Source organism: Rhamphochromis sp. 'chilingali' (assembly GCF_963969265.1).
Source record: "Rhamphochromis sp. 'chilingali' genome assembly, chromosome: 12".
In the NCBI taxonomy this organism is placed as follows: Eukaryota; Metazoa; Chordata; class Actinopteri; order Cichliformes; family Cichlidae; genus Rhamphochromis; species Rhamphochromis sp. 'chilingali'.
In genome coordinates, this window is record NC_137939.1 from 30259388 (window position 1) to 30280652 (window position 21265).

Here is a 21265-nt window from a genome sequence, read left to right on the forward strand (position 1 = left end):
AGTGTCTCTGGTTGGAAAAGTCAAAATCTCCTCAAAATGCAAACATTTACAGCCAACTTCACATGATGTTACCTTGAAGTGAGGTTAAAAATAGAAGAAATCTGAATCTGAATCATCTTTATTTGACCAAGTTTGTGCACACAAAAAAAGAATTTGACTCTCGCTTTGCTCTCTGCATGTACAAAAAAAAAGAAGCTCCTACCACGGACCATATGGGTACAAAAGTACCAGGCAGAAAGGTTTGATCAAATTGCAGGATATGAATGAAAAATATACTAGTAACAAAATTAAATATATTGAACTTCTTCATAACTAAACAATGTTACTGTTTATGTATCTGAAAGCAATGGCTGTTCAGTGTTAAAAGCCAACACTGCTTGGTTACTGACTCAAGAATCCCTGCTGGACAGGAAGTGGACAAACAATCACAGGTCTGAAGTGCAAAATCCATGGGCTGAATGGCATTAGCTTTGTGTTTTTTAGCTTAATAAACTCAAATACAGTAGCTTTTCTACTGGTAACTACAGCATTGCCCAGTGACCCACTCAGTGCCACATGCAAAGAGCATTAAAAGTATCACTGATCAAAGCATTTAGGGGAAAATGCTAATATGTCATGTCAAAGATTCTTGAATGTCTTCAAACTAAATAGAACATAGCTGATACTGAAGTCTAAAACACTAGAAACATTTTTTCTAGAGCTAAAAACCACACACACGCACACAACCAAACTAATCAAAACAGACACTGCAGCAGAAAGAGGAGACAAAGCATGGGCATCTGGCAACATACCATAACTTCAAGGCGATTTGTCACTAATATCACGCATTTTAGGAAAAGATTTAAGGATTAGAAAACGCTTTGTTTTTTGTGAGTATCATTTCCAAACTTGGAACACTCCATAACTGCTCAGATCAGCTGTTGAGTGGGGCAATAAATACACAGATGAAGAGAAAATAAACCCAAAAAGAAATAATGATTCTTTTTGTAAAATGTCATAAATGTAAAATGCCAAAAATATAAGAGATAGTGAGAGCGAGAGAGAGAGAGAGATAGCGAGAGAGATGGAGCGAGAAGTATGTTCACAGTTTAATCCATAGATGGCAGTACTCTAACAGAAACAGAGCTGGACGAGCACATGCCACCGACACCGGCTTCAGTGTGCTCTGCAAGGACAAAATGCTGTCATAGGTAAGATTTTTTTCTTTTTCATAATTGTGATACAAATATCTTATAGTTATATAGGCGATTCCTAAAAAGAAAACTACAACTAGACATTTGTTAAAAGAATTTTCCAAACTCTTAATCATGCTTAATACGCTACAGAACTTTAGTGTATATTTACTGAAGCATATTATTTTTATTGTTGTTATTTTTGGTAAAAATGTAATTTGGCAGGTGGGTAGATGGTGCTCTGCACATTTCTCTAACCCGCCGTGTTTGTGTTTGTATGTGTGTGTGATTAAATATTAACGTTTAAAATCTTTTACTTTTTATAACTCCACGTTTTGTACTAAAACTGGTGAATTATTAAATGGTAGCCGACGTAAATGTTTATTTCTTTTATGTATGATTAATGTTTGGGCGGAAACAGTTAACACCATAATGAGCGTGAGGAGTGTGAGGGGGCTGGGTCTAAAAGCGCAGTGTGCCAGCTACAGGCAGCATACACAGACTACTGTACATTGATGGAGCCGATTTCTATGAGTCCGGCAGAGCCCTGTGAGAAAGCCACGCTGCGGGTCTGAACCGATGCTGCGAAATCACAACGCCAGATGATGGCAACTCTGGCCACGGCTTGTACATAACCTTCATGTCCTACAGAGCAGCTCGGAGGACGGTGAATGCCAAACTGAAGGAATGTGCCGTTTCTGTGACATGGTCTGGTAAAGTAACAGGTCAGTTCAGATGGTGAAGGCTCTGCCACGAAGTTTACGCGCTGAATTCGGAATTACCGGCGACGACGAAGGTTTCAACTTCAATGAATGACGCCGTCCCTTCACAGGTTCCGTATGCGTACAGGCAGTATTTATAAATTGGAAGAAGTAGGCTACTGACTATTAAAACTATCCTGAAAGGGACAGTTTGACCTGCTCGAGCATTTGGAAACATTTCTTACCCGCTTTGGAACTGAAGCGAGTCCAGCGCATCAGTTAAAGCCCAGAAGACAGCAGCAGCATTGGAGGGAACAGGATAGGGATAACCGGGAGATTCACTTTAAATGAAGAGGTGAGTGATGATCAGCACGCTCGTTAAGGCTAAATCAGCCTTACCGGGCACAAATATTTGCGTAAATCCCCTATGACTGTCAGCCACTCTGTTCCTCAAAGAGCTAATATCCGACACTGCGGAGAGTCAACTGTGGAGAGGCATTTTTCATCTCAGGCTGCAGGCTGTGTGCAGTGCTGGGGTACATTGTATCGTTGCCACTGCTCCCACTAGAATGACAAGGTGGCATTGTAAATACCGTGCGGGGTTTATGCATTTAAAAGCACTGCAGTTAGATCAACAAAAGGCTTTACGCACAGTCGTTGGTCTGTAATCTTTTACATTAATGCCATTTACTCTCCTTCTTTCCCCTATTCATTAGAATTTGGTTGCCTCACAGTACATAAGAATTACTGGATTACAGTAGGTTTTACTGAGGTGATACATCATAAGGTTAGCATCATTCTTGCTTGTTAGTTTCTTCTGATTGTGTAAGTATATAATGAACTTACTTGACCAGAGGAGTTATTTTTAGAGTGCTTATAATGCGTTGCTTGCAGTCATCACAGAGCTTGGCTTTCTAATAATTTTGATTTGTTGACCTTGTTGGCGTCTCACAATTACACATGCATGGTCTTCCACACAGTATCCTCAGGAAATAGCCTTTGTGTGTTAACAAAGAATCAAAATTTGCTTTTGACTACACATAGTTATTACTTTTGATATACTGGCAGGTAACAGGTTACAGATCTGGATCCTTGCCTTTCTGCAACAAGTGATCTATGAATTTAAAGTCAGAATGACTTGGAGATTGTTAAATATCTCACTTCAAAATGACTTGGTCTCACAACGTGACATTATGCAAATTTTGCCACTTTTGTTGCCTCATTCTCAAGTGGCAAAATCAAAAACCTAAACTATAACACTGAAAACAACAACAACGTAATGTAATAGTGCCAGCTGGCAACAATTTAGTATTCCAGGTTGACTTCAGATCTCGTCTGTCCAGATCAGCAGATGCACCTACAAATCTTCCTTCCCTGTCTGACTGCCAGTTCACCAGCAAGCACCCATGACAATGACTCTAAAGAAAATAAATGTTGTCTTAAGTAGAAAATTGCCTTACATTTGCATGAAAATGACTTACATCTGCTACGGCTGATGGGTAGCATATTAATCCCTCGGCTTGTGCAATCAAAACCCCTTCCTTCTTGGTGCAATCAGGTTTTTTTTGCATCTGAAGCGTGACCCATTCAGATAATTATTTTAATATCCATCTCAAAATGAAACAGTAGTTTGACCCCAAAGCAACCACCAGGGTGGAAATTGCTGCCTTTGGAAGAACAAACCAGCACTCAGCATTGGTTTGATTATCACATTCTGATTATATTCACCCAATTAACTCCAATCTAATGAAGAAAAAGGAGACATTCTGTAATATTGTGGTGCTTTCATTATCCGATTGACCAGCCAGCAGCTGCTATATGACTATGCTATTTTCTATTTTAGTTCAACTTTATTTTTTATCATTTATGAATCTTCTGTAACCCATGTCTGTATTACTGTTAGTTAAAAACATTTCTGCTGTTCATCATGTGAAATATTTCTGAGAGCATAGAATTTCAGTTCATTTGTTCCCCTTTCAAATAATGGAGGATATAAGCAGAAATGTTAAGAATTCTGCTCAATGAATTGCTTTCAAGTGAAGTCTTTGAACTCATGCCGTTCAAGAACGCCTTTTGAGAACCAAAACATCACACATCCATCCAATCAATAAGGTTAACCTCACCAAGCTGGAGAGAAATTGCTTTGACTGGACAAAGTTAGATCAAGCTTTGTTGATGCTTCTCTGCCGCTGCTTCCCCACTTTACCTCTTTATAAGGGGCTATTTTGATTAGATATTTAGTGTCGCTGTGTCATCAGCAGTGCATTCTGGAGTGATTTGCATAGGTCTGTACTTTACCTCTAGATTTCCCCAGGGAATGTTTCAATCTCTCATTCTTTAATAGTGTAGTCTGAGCAGCGTACAGCATAGATGCATTTTTGTTTGAATTATTCTGGATATTGTCTTCATGCCAAACATATTTTGGAATTTCATTTGCTTTGTTTAAATGAATGACCTATATCAGTTTCTTAAGAGAAGCTGGTCCTCTAATGTGCTCTGCCTTGTTTGAAGAGAGTCTAAGGCATCATAATCTCCTGGACAAGGCTGCCTGTCGCTACAGCTACCGCTGCCACCATCAGCATCCATCAGTATCTGCGACAAACTCTTGCTGGCTCAAGAGCGTCCTCTGTTGATGAAGAGCAAAGAGTCTAAACAAGGAGCTGAGTTAATTATTTGGCTATAATGTGAACACACAACCCCTCTCCGGTCGAGTCCTTTTACTTGGACTCTTTAGCAGCCGTGCTGATACTCAGAGCAGTTTTTTAAAAGCACAATTTGCTGCTGAATGAGTTGTTGCTGCTTTTCTCACCACCAGCATTCACACAGCATGCCGCTTGCTCCTCTTTGGATTCCCCCCTTAAGGCAGCCAGACTCGCCACAATTTAGCTTGAGAGATTTTGACAAGTCGCTACGCATGCAGGCAGAATCCTTGACCTATTTCTTAATGAGTGAATACTGCAAATGTGCTCAGCGGCTGTGTATTCCGAACACCCCCCCCCCACCCCAAGCTTACAACAACCCCCACTATCCCAACTGTCTTTTGGTTTCACACATACATAAACACTTGAACACATGCTGATAACGGTGCTTTTGTGGGTTCACCGACTCATTCTCTTATAGATATAGGTCCTCTCTTTCCTATCTGATAGAGTGTACAAATACTGAGTGTTTGTTTTAATGCAATTGGCCTCCTGTCTTCCCTCACTGTGGGCTGTTTATCTGAACCTCTCAACTGTCCAGCTGTCACAACAGAGATCTCAATCTACTTGACCCACACACGCTCCGCTCACTCAGCCTTGCTATGCACATGCTTGTGTCTGGAATCTGTATTTATGTTGAGTGTGTGTGTCTGTGTCTGTGAGCGAGAGAAACAGAATTGACATAAGAGAGATCTGGATCTTTGGTGATAATGATCAAGTGGAGCCAGGGAGAACATTTAGTCTGTGATGAGTTTGGTTGGCTTCAGTGAAAAGCAGAAGATCACAACCACTACTCTGCTCAATTTATATCTTCCGTGCTTGCTCTCTCCCCTCTGGATACTGATTGTAAAAAGTTTTTTTTAAAACTGATCTCTGATGAGTCTTGCATCAGATTCCAAGTAGAGAGAGTTTCTTTAGGTGATGATTATCCTATCAAACGTTTGTACAACGGCTTATATGTTAAATTAGGAGTGAAAGTCTGGAGCTCTGCTTGTGGATTACACCACAAGAAACTTTTGATTCTCAGATATTGGTGAGGCATCATTATGAAGTGTTTTTTCAATTTCTTAGTGCAGAAAGAGCTATTCAACACTCTGTACCCATTAAAAAAAAAAAACTGTTATCCAATACTCAATCCGTTGTTCTGCTTTCTGTGTTTTTATATCCTCATTTAAAGAAGTTCCCCTGATATTTTGAACCTATAGATGCCAGGGAAGATACAGGACAGAATTACTCTTTGATAATTTCCACACAATGGCAGATGTTTGAAAACACCACAGGGCTACATTTAATGGTCTAGTCATGCTGCTGTAGCCGTTTTCATCATCTTGAGTAGTTGTGCTTGTTGCCTTCAGTGACTTATTGAATCGTTGAAACCATTTTAAATTGATGACTACAGGCCACTACATTGTTAAGTAGCAGCTTGCTCAGTATGAACAACACATAGCACAGAGTGCAAAAATCAATGCCACTTTGCATTTCATTTTTCACCATATACAGTGAGTACTTGAAAGAAAAAAGCCACCTTTTCTGCTGTAGCAGTTACCGTGCTGGGACTTTTATTCTCTGTAACTCTGTGATAAGCCTGTTGAGAGAGTTTGTTTCCCCATATCTGTCAAGCTGTAGGCTTTTTTTTCCCCCAACAAGATATAGGCTGTGTGTGTGTGTCTCCAGCTTCCAGACAGGCTCCAGCCGGTCTCATCAGAGGACCAAGAGGGAATGGTTAACAGTCATCCCTCTGCCGTGCAGCCGTGGCCAGTCCAGATCCTGCTCTCCCTATTGATGGTGGCAAGTTTAGCAGTGAACCCCAATGCACACTCTGCTGTCCCAAAGCTTGCCAGCTTGCTGAAACAAAGCCTTTTGTAGGGCCACTAAATCCAACAGATGGAGAAATGGACAGTAAATGAAAGTAGAGGGAAAGGGGAATAAAGGAATTTAGTGGAGCATGTTTGTGGGTAGGCATTTAGGCTGCTCCTTTGGGAAGCCTAACACTCTTACAATGCAATACTGGCAGAACTTAACTGTTCTCTCCTTGACATGCTGCAGCAGCAGCAGCTTTGGGCCTCTATGTGAGAGGAGAAGGCAGTCTGCTCACGAATGCTCTCCAGGGCCTGGGAAGCCTTTATTAAGATGTTAATAGAACTGACTTCATGACACATTTCCATGGGACAGGATCCCTTGATTCTGCCATTCTTTAGTGCCTCAATCTGCCTGCCACAATCATCAGTCTCTCTCCTTCACACAACAGCCTGTTTAGGCATTCAGCCCCATTTCCACATTCCCCTGCCCAGGCACTCTCACTTTATCTGATCTCTGCTGTCACAAACCATCCTATATTTACCACGTGTAACAAAATTACGCGATGCCAGTGATAAGGGCAGGAATCATGGCATAGGTACCCGCAGAATAACAAGTCTGGCTGTTTGTTTGTCACTGATCTTCTCACCGGCTGGAAGTCAGACTGTCACCCCAGCAAGCCATCAAGGCTTTTATGATTTTTATTTCTCCAACCACCGTTTTCCAGATCACTAACTATATTCTTCCTCCTCGTTCGCTTTAGTCCTCAAACTGCTTCCAAGGTTGCCTATGAAGCTACAGCAGCTACAAAACAAGAGACAAGAGAGACCTCAAGCTTTACATCCAAATACCTTGACTGACTTCATTTTCATGAAAGGCACTGAATGCATTGTCTCTACCATTTTCTCCTTTCACATGTATTTGAATATAAGTCAGTTTAGCCTGGCACCATCAATAATCAATTAGCTGGTGTCAAGGGAGGATGTGCGTTTTTGTTTGGTGGAAAACTCAACAATAAGTGAGCAACAAAAGGAGAGGCAGGGTGGGAGGGGGCTTCTGTTAGGCGCCAAGGGGCAGCTGTCAGGAGCAGATGACTGTGTGTGTGTGTGTGTCATATGTTCACAGATCCATGTGTTTGTGTCCATTTTAATTTATTTTAGTTTGACTGTGTGGCACTTTGTGTGTTGTTTGTGTGTGTGTGTGTGTGGGTCTGTGTGCATGTTCAAGACGATATACCAGGGTAGGCAGTAAGGGTAACAACATGCTGCGCTGCCCACACTGCCCCCTGGTGATGAGGATGCCCCTGCCTGCCACTGTTACCATGGTTACTACAGGAAAAGGGGTGCAGACATTACTTGTCTAGTCTGCTCATGTGCTATAGGGGAGTCCGGCCAATGGCAGCTTTGTCCCTCCCATATAAACTGAGGCCAATTACAACTAGAACCGCTTTCAACTCAAAGGGGCTGTTATGGCCATTACCCCTTACAACTGTCAAACAATGTAAGTATTTGCTCTGGAATTGTAAAATGAAGAAAATCTGTGAATTTACGTGCACTTAATTTTCTCTGTAGTTAGTGTATTGACTGAAAAAATGTTAGCATCGAACAAAAGCTAAAATTCCCTCATTGGGCTCCAACACTCAGTGACATGTTGGTGCTTGCACTTGTGCTGTCTTGTTACTATTTTGCACTCAGCTGTGGCCTTATCTGGGTTGATATCTTCTCTCAGTATGAGGCAGGATCTTTGAGTCATCCTCATCCTTCAATAGAAAGAAAACAGAAGAAAAAAGGGGAAATAAGGCCTTCTAAAGTTGTTCCTGAGTTAGATCGCAAACAGAAACTGTCTGGAAAAGTCCTCCCCCTTCCTCTGCTATCTTGTTCCTTCTGTTGCGTGCACACACATCTTCCTGATTAGCTTTTTCCACTGTCGTCGACCAAAGTAAATTGTGCTAAATTGATGATGAAAGACCTTGAAACTCCCACAACTTCAAAACACAGAATCTGCCCCACTGTGGCTTCTTATTTCCTTGCAATTTTGATAGAGGCAAAAAGGAAAACAATTAATGAGTTGGCTTCTACTTGCAAAACTTCACATGTAATTTAAATTTTTTTTTCTTTTCTTTCTTACTTGAATGCTTGATCAGTTTCTGAAGGTACAGGAAGAAAGATCCTGGATGCATGATGAAAAAAAAACAGTCTGGACTAGAGTTTGTGCCGCCAGTCTGTAGACTGCAGACTCTTTACTTTGGCCCAAGGTGATTTATAGTGTCCACGCCAGAGGAAATGAATACTCCTCTGGGATAACATTTATGTTTATGCATGAATCCGTGACTCTGATCCACACACTGAAACCAGCAGGAGAAAAGGGATGAAAGGTACTTAAAAAAGGGAGGCAGCTTGTCATGAAGCCCACACAAAGTCTGTGAGGACATGTCGTTACTTTCCCAACTTGCTGTGACCCAAACCATTAATAACACTTTATGAATGTAATTGCTTTTGTTGTTGATTTTTCACCTCTGCCCAACCTTTTAGATTACAGCTCAGCACACCATAAGCATAGGGCTTTGTGAAATGTGTGGGATACTGAGGAAGCAAAAACCTCTTCCTTTTTCTTTTTTTTTTTTTTTAGCAGTGACTTTTAGGGGAATGTGTCGTGTCAAAATGAATCAGCAAAAGTTATCACTGTGAATCACACTGTACAGTGTTTATATTAACAAGGTGAATCTATAATGGGAATGTTGGATGTTGTTGTTCCACCACCCTTACTTCCTAGTGCCCTTTGCTATCAAAGAGGAACGCTGCATGAACTCAGCAGGAGCTCACCCAGACAGGCATGTTTTTCTTCCTCTGTCATAACCAATGATATATGAAAGATGACAGCAATATCTTCTTGTTACCTACAAAGAAAATTATTATCATGTGATGTGATGCCATGCTAAACACATAATCAAAATTCATCACATTTTCGACCATCAGCTGCAACACAAGTTGTGGGCGTTTGGCCTCATTTACTAGCAGTTTATAATTACCTCTACCACTACTGCTACTATTGCTGTTGTTGTTGCCTTTTGGACATTTACAGTTTTCCAAAACAACACAGGCCACAAACTGGCCTTACATAGCCTGTTAAGAAAACAAAATACTTCATGGAAAGGTTTAGCTTTAACCTTTTTATTTAAAAATATTTCAGTGTTCTATGTCTCATCTTAGCTTAAACTATCTCATCTTTAATTAAAAACGACTTCTGTCTTTTCTAATACGATCACTGAGTCTAAATTCTTGGCACGTTTCCACTGATACTGAAGTATCTGGATTTTTTTTAAGTTAAGTCTCTCAGCTCAAGAGTTTCTCATTTCGAGCTGACAGATCGCGTATTCCTTTTCCTCCACCTGTTTTTCTCGTAGCCTTGTAGATGAACTGTTTTTAGCCTCATAGTTTTTAAAAAAAAAATATAAATATATATTCATTTTGACATCCAAATAGTTTTCTTTGTTTTGAGCCACAGTGAATGTGTCAGGGGATATTCTGAAACTTATTTCACTTTCAACAAGATTTTCATCACTCTGGTGGAAACACTTGGAGAGGCGCGCCTTTTCTGGCTTCCTCCTCGGACACTATTGTTTCCATCAGAGTTTGTCATGCCTTAGTGGTGCAGGCTTGTCTCCTACAACATCATCACCACTTTCTCTGCTTCACTTGGAGTGAAGCGGGCTCAGCTGTATGCAGATTGCCCAAGCCTGCTGGGATAGAAAAAGTTACTGGCATATTTATTGTGGTAACAACAAAATAAACCTGTGCATATGTTTCAAAAATTCAACAGTAATTTTGCATACATTACTTTTTTTTTTTTTGTGCAGGGCAAGAATGTAATGTTTAAGGAGAATGAAACAAGATATGAGACAATTATTCAGATTGTGACAACCAAACCTTTTGCCGTGGACCGTTTGAAATCCCTGTGTTGTCCATGAAGATGTTGATTAAACATGACTGCTCTGAAACATCTTACTGCCTAAGGGAGGCAAAGTGGAAGAAGGGAGGTGAGTAAGCAGAGAGAGTGAGAAAACTGAGGATTGACTGGGCAGGTTTGTACTTGAAAGCAATGAATGAGCATCCTTTCTTGTCTTAATCTGCTCCAGTTAGGGAATTATGCTATAGAAGTTAATACATTATCCACACAGAAGGTGCATTCAAAGGATATTTGACACGTTATTGCCACTACAGGCCCAGTTTTACTAGACACATCTTTATTTCCTCATTCATCTTGCAGTAAGAGCTAGAGTAAAGCTGGGAATTAGAAATATTTTTCTCTCTGCAGAAGGCATCTCTGAGCGTGTAAGTACAATGTTTACCGTTAAGTACTTTACACAAGCCGCGTTGCCTTTGCTGCCGCAAGTCCTCCCCCACATTTCTCAGAAAACATGTTCAACCTGACAGGGGTGAATAGGTGAGGTGGATTTGCATTTATTTACAAAGTATGCACAATGTTTCAGGCATATTTTTGTGCACATACTGTTGAATGAAAAATAATTTGCTTTTGCATGACTTTAAGTCCCCCAAAGAGTGTCCTTATTCAGCATTTTTTTTTTTTTTAAACAGAAGTAGAGTAATTTATTTTTTAGCTACACACTGAAAGTGTCCATGTTTTATTTGTTCTGGGGATTTACATAATGCAGTATCATATCCTCTGTGTCCACTCTCCACTCATCTGTCTGCCTCTTCTCTTCACCTTCCTTTCCTGTGAAAGGGAGAAGCTGCAAAGGTGGGTGGAGGCATGCCAGAGGGTACTGGCATATGGCTGGGAAATCGTAGCGCATTTTTGCATTCACCTGTGTTTTGGGACCATGGCCTGCATTCTGCTTTGCATCGTCAAACCAAAAGGAAAATTACAAAATGGAAAACAGGAACGGGCTACTGGGCATTATGTTACTGTTGAATAGAGTGAGAATGTGCATACGTATACTTTCCATCATTTCAGGGCGCACAGACACGCTTATTTCGCTGCAGTGTGCACAGACATGGACTTGCCTGATAAAGGACCCCTTTGCTTTGTTTATTTTGTTGAGGCACAGTGTTTTGGGGTTGTGTTCAACAAAGCATTAGTAGCTTCAATGGCTTAAAGTCTAAAAAAAGCTAAAATGGGGTGTCTCTGCTTGCTTGGCTCCCTGTGGTGCAGAAAATGTACAGTAGCTCTGTGTCAATGTAAACAACTCCACCTGTGTTTGCATACTATTACTTGAAACAACCAGTTAGAAAAGGGAAAGCAAAGGAAGCAGAATGAAACTGCAGGCTGAAGACTAGCCAGAATGATTTCGCTGCAGGAGATATTGTTACGTTAATTTAGTGCAAAGCCTTTAAAACACAAGCTAAAAAAATGTGCTTCAAACATCATGCGTCTTCTTGTAATGTTTGACAATAAAGGGTGTTTCCCAGGAAGAGAAAGTGGTTGCAGAATGTAAATGCAGCTATACTGAACATAACCAACAGTGAGATGTCATTTATGAGTTTGCTCTGCACTTGATGCTGTTACTAAGACTTCATCTTGTTGAGATTTTCTGACTCGGATCATGATTTTAGATTTGTGTCTTGGATGCATGTGATCAACCTCTATAAACACAGAACTTCTTAATCAGAGCTTCTTAATTGAAAAACTGGCGTATTGCTCCTGTTTGTCAGCACCTTGATCGTGACTCATCAAGGTCACAGGGTCACACTTAATTCTCAAAGGGTTCCCAGTACCAGTGAAATGCAGCATTCCCAGCCTCTTTTATAAAACAAAGGAAGAAACGGGGAGGTCTGGGATTTTTGCTTGTGATACCGAGTCAGACAGGAAGAGAAGAGGAAGCTGGAAGGGAGTGACGGAACCGGAAGACAAGGCTGTTTTCGTAGGAGTGAAGGGCACCATTTGCCAGAGAGAGGTATAAAAAAAACAAACCCACTGAGAACATTTGCACTGGGCTAGTTAAGGAAAACTGAAGACCTGGGATCAGCTGACTAACCATGCTTTGGTGATCTCACCGGATCTGCATCTACATCCTTGTAGATGATGTAGGTGTGTGTTGAAGTGTAATACTCCAGACTAATGGGAAAACACACTCTTTCTTAGTGGGTCCTAGGCAGACTGAAACAGCAGTGAACCAACCACCAAGTGTCCTAATTAGCCCACTTCAGCATGTTATTCTGCCCCAGCTGCTCCTATTTATGTTACTGATGAAATGCTGAATGGGGCTTTTTCCCCCCCCCCTTGGTTACATTTTCTCGAGGGTAGCAAATAGTCGATTTTTATCGTTTTTCTCTTTCCTGTTATTGCAGTTTTTGCTGGAGTATGATTATATGTTTTCTCTACTGCTGATGTAGTTTATGGGAAGCAGCACCAGCAGGGCTGTTTTGTTTGGCTAAAAAGGGTGGCTGCTAAGTACTCAATCCAGTGTTTTGCCTCCCCATATCCCCCAACTAAGAAATGACAGAATCTGGTGATAGAGAGAAATACTCTGTTTGCCCACTGCTGTGTTTATGGTGACTCCATTGTGGGCTTTAGTTTCATCATATATTCTGCAATAGCACACTAATCATTGAAAGAGTTCAGTGAGATTTATCTGTTGAATGCAGCGAGCTGGCCTACTTGTTGAAACTTCATTTTACTGCTCTACTAAACCTGCAGACTATGATCACATTTAAAGTAGTGAAGCCACAGCATTTCTCCCTGAGCTTCATCATCTATGTGTGCGGCCTAAAGAAAGAGTTACTGAGGGAGAAGCTGCCACAGAGGAATTCAGAGTCTTGGTTTGGCATTGGTCATAGTGACCAAGTTAGGAAAGCTCGTTTCTTTGATTTATGTTCATTTATTATTCCTCTGTCTGTTTTTGAGTCGTGTCTTTGTTTCTCTTGGTCTTTCCTTTCACGCTCTCCTCTGTTTATTGCACTTTTCTTTTTTGACTTTCTGTCTTTATGTCTCTGCATCTTGCAATCTGGGATCCGGTCCCTGCTTACTTTACGCCCTTAACAAGGAGGTCTTGTAATTGTAATTTTAATCATCGTTCTAGCAGAGATTAGTCTTTGATCAATTTTAATGCTCAGAATACAACCGCTACATTTAGCTTGAGAAAGGGGGAGGCTGGGCTTGTAAAAGTGATTTGGTGACTAAGGAAAGGCAGAATACTCCAAGATAAGTCCTCTATCCAAGTATTTCTCATGCCCAACATTTTACATGCAGTCAAAGCGTTGTTAGAATTACAGTCTAGTTAATACTTCAGCTGGATTTGGGAAATTTGTTCTCTGATTTATTTATTTATTTATTTATTTTTTTGTATTTTTGTTTGTTGTAATACCCCGTTGAGACCTACTTCTGTACATGCAAGTATATGCGATTACTTCTACGCTATGCCTTCCAGAGATCCAAGCCTCTTTGCTCTTTGGGTGACTATATCAAGATGTCGTACAAGAACACTACTGACAGACGGTTATATAAGGCTGGGTGGCCACATATAAAATATGGTCTCTGGTGTCTGCCTGAAGAATACAGATGGCCTGCCTGTCTACATGTTATATCTGCAGCAAGAGCAGGGAGAGAGACTCGGGAGTCTCTGGCCTGTGAAAATGAGTGTGAAGCACTTATTCCCAGAATGGCTATAGTAGCTCTTCATACAGCTCTGACACACTCAGAGCAGCTCTGTAGTCACAGATCGTGTACATTATAGGCATTTCACACACATGCTTTGCTTGTAAATAATATTGGTGTGTAGTTATTGTGGTTACATCAGTCAATTATATTGACATTTAGGCTGTTTACATTTCCGTAGTTCATCAAAAAGAGCAATACCCAGCCCAGAGCTGACGCAGCAGCAGAGTGGACCAAGCAACAAGCAAGCTAGCCAAGTGAAGTCTCTAGATCTTTACTATTCCCTGGTCGTTTGTGTCCGTGGCGCCGCTTTCAACCTGGCGAGTATTGGATCTCTTTACTGATCCCTGTACTTCATCACAGTGCGTATGCTGATGCTTGGAAAAATTGATCTAAGCGGCCTGGAAGATGTGTACTATATGCCTAATACACAGATTATGAAATGCTTTTCAGTGATCAAAATAAGAACTTGGTCAATAGCCTGATGACTTTTGAAAGAAAATGGTTAATTAGTCTTTTTGTGGCAGCGAAACAAAAAATAATTATTGAAAGAAAATATAATTGTTTGAAAGTGCTTCAGCCAGTCAACACATGAGTAAATGGAGCTTTTTACATCCCAACACTCTGTGTAACGCAGCTTGTAGGACTCTTCCTTTATCTCTCCAGTATATGGAAATTGTCTTTTAGCTCCACTCGTATGCTTCAGCTGTGGCTGTATGAAACACTAAAAGATAACATTCCCATATTAAAGCAAAGTCCTCATAAGGAGGTTGGCATGGGTGGGGCAGGATATTTTCAAGAGACCCTGGTTCATTTCACATTTGGTCCGTTTTGTTTTGCACTATTTTTTTTCTCCCTTGCCTTGCTTTTTAAAAGAAAACCTTACTAACATTAGGATTAGGAAACATTCATGGTACCGGTTCAAACACACTCCTTCGAAAGTAACCCTTCTTGTTGACAAATGACAAGTTGGAAGTGACCCCTCAGTATCAGGTATGTGATACCTTGTCCATCAAAGTAGACAGACAAGGTTATCACATACAATAAGTGGCATCTTGTGTGTAAGGACGTTTCGCCATCAGTTTTGACAGACACCATGAAAGTGGGCTGAATGAGCAGAATATTAATAATCTAAGTTTATGTATCTGCATCGCAGGTATAAGGACTACAGAATCAATGGAACATACAGCCACTAGTTAATATTGCCAATAGCAGTTAACAAGACAAATAGCAGCAGATACCAGAAACCAATATTTTCACCATTTCTAAACTGCAGCACAAATCTGCAGTATGCTCTACTAAAAAAGTGTTTTGGCTTATATCTGTTAGATTATACATCTGTGATCAGCCAGTATCGTTAGTCAACGCTGACTGTTGTGCAGGCAGCATTCTTATCAGATTTGCTTGTACTTCAGCTGCATCATGTTTTATTTGTGTACTAGAGTTTTTCTAAATAAACATCTCATATGTTTAGCAAAGTTTATAACAATCTTTGTTCTGTGTGTGTTTATTTGAAAAGTGTTTGCCTTGGTGATATGCCTGCTAGATTCTCAGGACACTATCTGACAGGAAACCAGCAAGTGCTGATTTTCCACCGTATCCCAGCCAGAACTGCATCCTGTACGGGGCTCACATGGAACAGGCCGGAAGGCATGCGTGTGTGCTTCAGCACTGATCCAGCAATTCACTCAGTCAGTCATCTGGCTTGCTCTCTGTGCTCTGTCCCATCATATTCAGTCCTGTCCTGGCATAGCCTGGCAGCAGCTGCTGCACCCCTGAGGACGATCAGGTGGATTGTTATACGCCCACCATGCGCAAGACTGAGTTAATGCTTACTGCAGCACTCACTACTGCTTTATTATTCATATTCATTGCAAACCCTAGTTGGACTTGCATACAAATGTAGTGTAAGCTTTCCTGCGAGCTGTGGTCTGTAGTAGCAGTGTAACTTTGCTTTGCTTTGTACTGCACTTTACCCATTTGAGAAATGTTTGGAAAGCTTTCAAATCAGCCTTTGAAATTAAGCATTTCTTAATTGATTTAAAAGTAAAGATCTCCTAGTGGAGCAAAGTTTGCAGGTGGTTGCAGTTTTGTTGTGGGAACTGTGGCACATTTGGGTCCAATTCATCTCCTTTCTGCTCGCTTTATACCTGATGATTATTTTCAGTGTACAGACAGACAGTCACTACCTTTGTTTTTGTTTGTGGTCTGTTGTGCACAGTCTTGACAGTAACCAGGCCATTCTGCTTGCTCGGCATGTATCCTTCTGTGTGAATAAGCACCCAATTTCCTCACCACATGCTGTTATTGCCTCTCGTCCAAAGGGAGATTGGGCTAAGTAACTAACCACAGACTGATTTTGTGGTGTTTTATCACCCCTGATGAAATTAGAAGGGCCTTGACCAGGCTGAGGTAGAGAGAGAAACAGACTGAGAGAACAGGAGAGAGGTTGAACCCTGCTCAGCTGTGTGATAATGCATCTGTTTTATGTGTCCAAGCAAAGAGCTCTCGAAAATAGGCTTTAATGGTCCTTAGACAGTAGTGTGTATTCGAGAGGCACACAACATTATGCTTGTGGTCAAAGCCGATTGTGAATACAATGGGTAAAAGTTTCTTTTCATCCTGTAGGGGTTCACAAAAAATACCACAACATTAACTTAAGTTTGCTTTGATACTTTACTGGTCAAATGTTAATTAGATTACCAGACAAAAAATGAGTTACATATGTTTATAGGTTTTTTCATATGTTTCCATATTAAGGTCACAGGTTTTAAAGTCTCATTATCTTTGCCACTGTAAACAGAGACACTGTTTGCCTTTGGTCAAACTTCGGTGTTTATTCAGGTTTTATTGCAAAAAGGATTGGACTTTGTGAGGACAAAGCATGACTGTTATACTTCTGCACTCACTGTGGCAGGAAAGAAGAGTGGGTCATTAGGGTTAGGCGGTTTAACTTCTCACAAGTGCTGCCATTGCAAGGTAGCAGCCTTACGTTTGCGATAAGACAGTCCAGTGTGTTTGTACAGAACTGCGGCTGACCCTTTTAAGAGTTGGGGTTTGAGAGAACTGAGATCTGTGCTGAAGCTTAGAATGGAAGGAAAAAAAAAATCATAGACCCAGTGTGACAGCTGTAGGTTCATGCTTTCAGTGTGACAGCAAAAAACATTTCACTTTTGTAAGAAGAAGCATTTGTTTATACAGTCTTGCTGTGTTTGTTAAAATTTCCATGGAGGAGTGTGGCTAGCTGTAAACAGAATAGTCCCAAAGAAAGCTGTCTGCTGTCCTGGATAAGCACAAGGAATTAAATCAGCCGCATGCGCACTGACACAGACAGAACAACAACTCGTATAAACGCAGCATGTACACACTGCGGAAATGAGCAACTGAGTGACTCTTGTGTTTATTATCAGACAAAAAAAAAATGACTCATAAAGTTCATGGAAGAGCGATGGGTGTTTATATGATTTTTTTGCATAATGTAGTTAGTTCCCTCCCCCCCCATTTTTGTCCTTCAATGCCGGTACTGTGCATCCTGCCAGCCAACTCTTCTGGCATTCAGAGCATTCACAGAAACTGAGGTCACATGCTCAACTGTTATTTTAATTGCACTGGGATATTATTGATTTTTAGCATTGATAGAGCTATATCTGGCACAGCAGTATAAATTTCTCTTACATCACAGATCACATTCTCACTGTTCTAAGTTACACCACAGCCCTGGTTGTTGGGCAATACTTGTCGCTATAATCAAAATTAAACCCACATACTACCTTATCTATAGCCTATCCTCTGTAAACCATGCAGGGATCCATAGTGACCATGTTTGTAGAGCAGTTCAACAGAAAAGTGTGTTTCCTGTTGAGTTTATAGTGCCTGGTTGTTAGCCAACCCAGAGTAGCCTCATCCTTTCAACCAGCGTGATTACAGAGCTCCAGGCTATATCATACAGTCCTTAGATGAAACGGTAGCAGTAGAAAATGAAGGGATTACTTTGACTGACAGGATGCACATCATTTTTTCCTCTCCTCCAAAATCTCTTGTATAACCATTCCTTCTCCCCCTCTGCATTTCCTGAATGAAATAACAGGTCTCGTCATGTAATGAGTAGATCTATTATACATTTAGACCAAAGAATAGTCCTGTGTAGATTTCACTCATCTTTGACCGTCTTTGACCTCCTCATTCCTTTCACTTTTTGATTGATCTTCCTGTAGCCTGAGTGTGCCAGCCATGTTGTGCCAATGTTCTCCAGATAATGGAGAGACCATGCCAACTTCTAGAGTTATGGCTGCCGTAGTCTCTAACAGCCTTGTCAACTAGCAGCAGTACTTGACATTCTTTCTCTTTTTCATACACCATCATTGATTCTATCCCTCTTTTGGGTTTCGGTTTCCCTCTGTCTCCTTCTTTCTTAGACCCTTTCAGCATTAGTCACCTTGACCACTGAGCCATGCCTTAGGACTATGATCCCAGTTGAACAAATGATGAAGCTGTGGATGGAGAAAATTCATATTACTACACATTATATGGAAGGTCTTCCTGCAGTGTTTCACACACATATGGAACATGTATGGAAGAAGTACTTAAATTCACACACATCTCCCCACTTGCAGATCAGTTTGCTGGTGTTTTACTGTGGATTTGGCATGATATTTTTTTGACAGAAGGTTCAGTCCATCGGTGCCTTATTCTGACTTGGCAGCTGCACACCAAAGGTCAGAGTCCATGCTTTGTTTAGCAGACTGCAGCTACAGGCAGATAACGCCTCTGCGGGGAAAGTCTGCTGATTTTTTTTTCTTTTTTAAGTAAATCAACGCAAACCAGTACACATAGACACATGCTATGATGATGCAGCTGCTTGCATCCACACACGCAGTTTGCGCTGGAGTGTGGTATTGCTTGGTTTAATGTCATCTGTGTCTTTTTTTGGTTCGGCTGCCTTTACCTCTCTTATGTTTGGTGCTACAGCACAGAGTTTATGCAATCTGATTTCACCAAGGCAAGACGAACTGAGCCTTTCATGCATTTCATTTCTACTCACAAGACGCGCAATTGCCCACTCATTCAGACCAATGCCCCTTTAGCTGTCCTTTGCACCTGCTACCTGGCACACCAGCCAAGTTCTACATTTTGCCAAGTTCATTTGTCTGCTTCACCGACTCTTAAATTTGCATTGAGATTTGGCCACTATGAAGTTGCCTTAGATATGAGAAGAGCTATTGGTAGTTACGAGTTTCAAAATATTCGCTTTGCTGAACTGCCTAAATTCATAATGTCATGTAAGAGATCAGATGAATTGATTTTATTCAAATGCTTCTTTCTCTGCTCAGTTCACGATAACCTCTTGAAAGGACAAAATGCTACTGTTTTTACAGGTGTTCAAAATATTGTGAGCTGTGTGTTTGCAAATTTCCTTTCTTCAGTAATTCATAGGAAAGTGATTCAATTTCAGATACGCAAACCACTGAAACACACCCCATCTACTTTAACTTAAATGGATCTCTCCACATCTAGCTTCCATTATACTATTATACAGACTTTCAAAGTGCGAGGACAGCGCAGCATCCACCACGTGCGTCAAAAGTAGTTAAGGTCCTTCGGTTTGATAAAATGTGTATGATGTCAATCAAAAAAAGCCTGATTCAATTTCAATCTGTGTATGAGCTGAGGTAGATATCTGATCCTGTGGTCTCCCCTGACATCCTGCTTTGTTTGTTTTCTTTGCCCACTGAGGATTTGCTCTGCTCTCACTAAGGCCCTTTACAATTTAGATTTATGGAAATGCCTCCTAATAGAAATCTGCTCTCATCGGATGACAGACAGCAATGATGAGACGTACACCACATATGACTATGCTGGGATTGATTGAGAAGATCATGCCTCAGGATTCATCCTTCAAATGAACAAAAGCATGTAGAGCTTTGTTAGTTTTGTCAGTCAGAGCAGAATTGAGAGGGAAAAGGAGTAATTCATTTACATTGAAGCTGCCATGTATTTGTGTATCTTTCATTGTAGCTGTGGATACGTACGTGTCTAAGCTTGCATGAAAGTACAAGTTTAAATGTGTGCATGCCTGTTTGTTAGGAGAATGTAGCGGCTGTGGGAGCGGAAAAATATAATTAGAGTAGCAGTGACACTGTAATCTCTTTAGTAAATGTTACTGGTTTTAGCTGCAATACCAGTGTGTTAAGTTTGTGAAGTGGGAGTGGAACTGTGTAGAGACAGGGTTAAAGGGAAGGATTAGGTACACATGCCCTTGTTTGCACTGGGGAATAAGCGTCTATGCTAAGTCTTGACTATACCTGATGAAAAATGTTTTTATGTAAGTTTGTGGTGGGTTGTTCTAATCATTTTTATGTGTTTTCATTAAAATAATGCTAAAGCTGGGGCACGACTGTGACTGCTTTCAACAAATGCAGCTCATTGACAAGCAGTTCAAGGCCTCTCTGTACGCCTCTAAACTCAGATGCTCATGAGCAAGTGCACTGATATGGGTCACTAACAAAGATAGTGCTATTAAATACTGGATGCAAAGTGCTCTGTCAGAGTGCCCAGAGAGCTCATGCTTAATTGTGAGTAACTGTGCATTAATTTACTATGCATCGCTAAATTGCAGCTCTTTCAGCCATAGCTCAGAGCCTCACACATATCATGTCAAAAGACAAACAACAACTAAATGGCTTATAAAAAGGTCAAATTAAAACATTTACACAGTGATGGTTTTAATTTAGCAGCTCTGGACTATTTTTTATGTTATGAGGAAGGCTTTAATGACAGTAATTTCCTCCTGGTTATTAGGGTTTATCTTTATGGTGGAATTTTGAATCGTTACACAAGAAAATATTGGGAATAACCAACCACGTCCAACATCACAGCACAGGAAACCAGACAGAATTAAATGATAGTTACTGGAGGGCTTGTGGTTTCTGAGGGTGTTTTCCCTTTCTGTTGCTATTGGGTCGTAGCAGGAGAAAATGCTATGTTTCCTTGCAGTGGCTGGAAGGATGGATGACTGGAGAATAGTTTTCCTGGAAGCTGACAGATCGTAATGGCACTGGAACAGAGAAATTCATTTCCTATTGTCACAGAAGAATGTATGAATATAACTCCAGCTCAACAACATAAGATACTAACGAGGCCTCTCATTATTTCTTTTCCTGATAGCAGAAAAGAGAGAAGACTAATAGACAAACCTCTACTGCTAATACTTTTTATCGGTTCCTATAGAAGGAGATCTCCCTTTGGGGAATATAAAACTTTTTATTTTTACTGTCCAAATTGC

At 40.7% G+C, this 21265-nt stretch overlaps 1 protein-coding gene across 1 annotated transcript in view; it reads left to right on the forward strand.

Annotated features, from left to right (window-relative positions):
- The first annotated feature begins 1641 nt into the window (after positions 1-1641).
- Positions 1642-21265, forward strand: part of plxna2 (plexin A2) — a 165769-nt gene continuing 146145 nt past the window's right edge. The window contains exon 1 of the mRNA XM_080898783.1: positions 1642-2228. The gene's annotated coding sequence lies outside the window, so the exon portion shown is untranslated. The remainder of the gene's footprint in view (positions 2229-21265) is intronic.